The sequence below is a fragment of the Crassostrea angulata genome, chromosome 1 (assembly GCF_025612915.1).
Source record: "Crassostrea angulata isolate pt1a10 chromosome 1, ASM2561291v2, whole genome shotgun sequence".
Taxonomy (NCBI): Eukaryota; Metazoa; Mollusca; class Bivalvia; order Ostreida; family Ostreidae; genus Magallana; species Magallana angulata.
In genome coordinates this window covers 27,099,544-27,102,714 of record NC_069111.1, presented here as the reverse complement: position 1 = coordinate 27,102,714, position 3,171 = coordinate 27,099,544, and positions in this window count along the sequence as shown.

Below are 3,171 nucleotides of genomic sequence, written 5' to 3'. Positions count from 1 at the left end.
TTGATCTCGGCAATAACTGTAGTAGAATTTTAAATATTTAATCGTAAGATGGTTTAAAATTATATAAATATAAGAAATAAGGAATCATTCTTTGAATATTATGAGGTGATAATTTCGGTCGGGGCGTGGTCAAATCTATCATAAAGCCCTTCGGGCTTTATTGGATTTGATCACGCCCGACCAAAATTATCACCTCATAATACTCAAAGAATGATTCCTTATTCCTTATTTAAAGAGATATGATTTTAGACATTGTAATTCGCCCAGCCTACATTTCGCCCGCTGACAACGAGGTCGAAAATGGCGAAAATAAAACGGGGGCGAATATTTCCCTGTATACAGTATCGCTTTTCTCCGTAACCAGTTAACAAGGTGATGCAAAACTTGTTCGTAATCATCCTTATATTATTGAGATTTAAAAACATGAAAATCATGATCCCCGGGAATTTGGTGTGGTCCCAATAGGAGGTTAAATTTTAACCAAAAAATAAACAGAGAGAAAAAGACAACTCACTGCTCTCCAAACCAGTTCTAGTGTTGATCCGAATTTTTATGGAAATCATCCTTATATAAATTAGATTCAAACACGTTAAAATCATGATCCCCGGGGATTGGGTGTTGTCACAATAGGAGGTTGAATTTTAACCAAAAAGTAAATAGAGAGAAATTGCAACTCACTGTTCTCTGAAACCAGTTTACGTGTTGCATGATCCCCGGGGATTGGGTGTTGTCAAAATAGGGGGTTGAATTTTTACACTGAAATAGATAGATCATTTTAAAAATGGAAATCATGATCCCCGGGGATTGGGTGTGGTCCCAATAGGAGGTTGAATTTTTTACCAAAAAATAGAAAGAAAAAATACAACTCACTGTTTTCCGAAACGAGTTTACGTGTTGATCCGAAACTTGTTAAAAATCGTCCCTCTATAGAAAAGATTCAAACAGTTTAAAATCACGATCCCCTTGGATTGGAAGTGGTCGCAATAGGAGGTTGAATTTTTATTTAAAAAATAACTAGAATTGAAAAAATGCAACTCAAAGATATCCGAAACCAGTTAAATACGTGTTGATCCAAAACTTGCTGGAAATTATTTAAACAATAAAATGCTTTCTTTGCCGATTCATTCGGGATATGAAGGTAGCGATCATGCAGAAAAAATTAACATAACCCGCTAACGCGGTTGGGACCACACCCTGCAATTTTTCTGCAATGCAATGTGCTGTGACACTTTGAGTCTGACATCATCATGATTACATGTATGTCGTGCATTCCGTGATTTTTCTTAGGCTTTGCCCAATCGATAAACAGGGCGTGTCCATTTCAGTCCTGACAATTTCTCGTTAGTTTCAGCCCCTGTAGATTTCGACCATGCAATCGATAAACGGGGCGTGTAGATTTCAGTCTGGCTGTTTCTATAGAGCTATGAATTAACTAAAAGTTTCCGTAAGAAATAGAGGAAATAATACTTGGTAGATGTAAATATTCTTATATATACTAGTAGATTAGATTCAAACAAGTTAAAATCATGATCACCGGGGATTGGGTGTGGTCACAATAGGAGGTTGAATTTTTCACACTGAAATAGAAAGAGAAAAAAAAAATGTAAATCACTGTTCTCAGCATCCAGTCAATATGGCACGCCAAATTCACAAAAATGAGCTAAACATAGTTTCACAGTCGATAAACTAGGTTTATCAGCTGTTAACTATAGTTTACGGATCCTAAACTATAGGTATCACAAAATTACTGTTAATGTACATAAATACGTTAGCTAAACGAAACAGTTAAATCGTCTCCTGTGATACTTTGAGTCTGACATCATCATGATTACATGTATGTCGTGCATTCCGTGATTTTTCTTAGGCTTTGCCCAATCGATAAACAGGGCGTGTCCATTTCAGTCCTGACAATTTCTCGTTAGTTTCAGCCCCTGTAGATTTCGACCATGCAATCGATAAACGGGGCGTGTAGATTTCAGTCTGGCTGTTTCTATAGAGCTATGAATTAACTAAAAGTTTCCGTAAGAAATAGAGGAAATAATACTTGGTAGATGTAAATATTCTTATATATACTAGTAGATTAGATTCAAACAAGTTAAAATCATGATCACCGGGGATTGGGTGTGGTCACAATAGGAGGTTGAATTTTTCACACTGAAATAGAAAGAGAAAAAAAATGTAAATCACTGTTCTCAGCATCCAGTCAATATGGCACGCCAAATTCACAAAAATGAGCTAAACATAGTTTCACAGTCGATAAACTAGGTTTATCAGCTGTTAACTATAGTTTACGGATCCTAAACTATAGGTAACGAATCGTTAACTATAGTTTGCATTTGTGAAACTATATTTCACGAATTTAAACTATAGTTTACGAAAGATAATCATAGTTTATCTATCTGTAAAAAACGTTAACAATAGATTTTGCTGATAAATATAGATTCACATTTGTTAAATATAATTTACAATCGTAAACTATAGTTAAGAGTTGTTAATTATAGTTTCACAAATCGTGAAACTACATTTATCAGACAAATTCACAAAAATGAGCTAAACATAGTTTCACAATCGACGCGGATAAACTAGGTTTATCGACTGTTAACTATAGTTTACGGATCGAAAACCATAGTGAACGACGTTAATCTATATTTCACGTCTGTAAACTATAGTTAACGCGATAATCTATGTTTTACAACTGTAAACTATAGTTAACACTGCAAACAATCATTTGCGATTGTTAAACACAGTTTATCTGATAAATATAGTTTCACAATTGTGAAACTATGATTAACAACTCTAAACTATAGTTCACGAATGCAAATTGTATTACTTAGACATTAAGGCGCCAAATTCACAAAATGTGATAAACATAATTTTAAGTTGGTAAAGCATGGTATAAATAACAGTTAACTATAGTTTAGAACCGAAAACTATAATTAACGATTGTAAAACATAGTTTATCTGATAAATATAGTTTCACAATCGTGAAACTATATTTCTCAACTCTAAACTTTGGTTTACGAATATAAACTATAGTTTGCATATGTGAATCTATATTCATCAGCAAAATCTATTCTTAACGTGTATTTCCAGACAGAAAAACATAGATTTGCATTCGTAAACTATTGTTTACAGATGTTAAATATAGATTAACGTCGGTAACTACAGTTT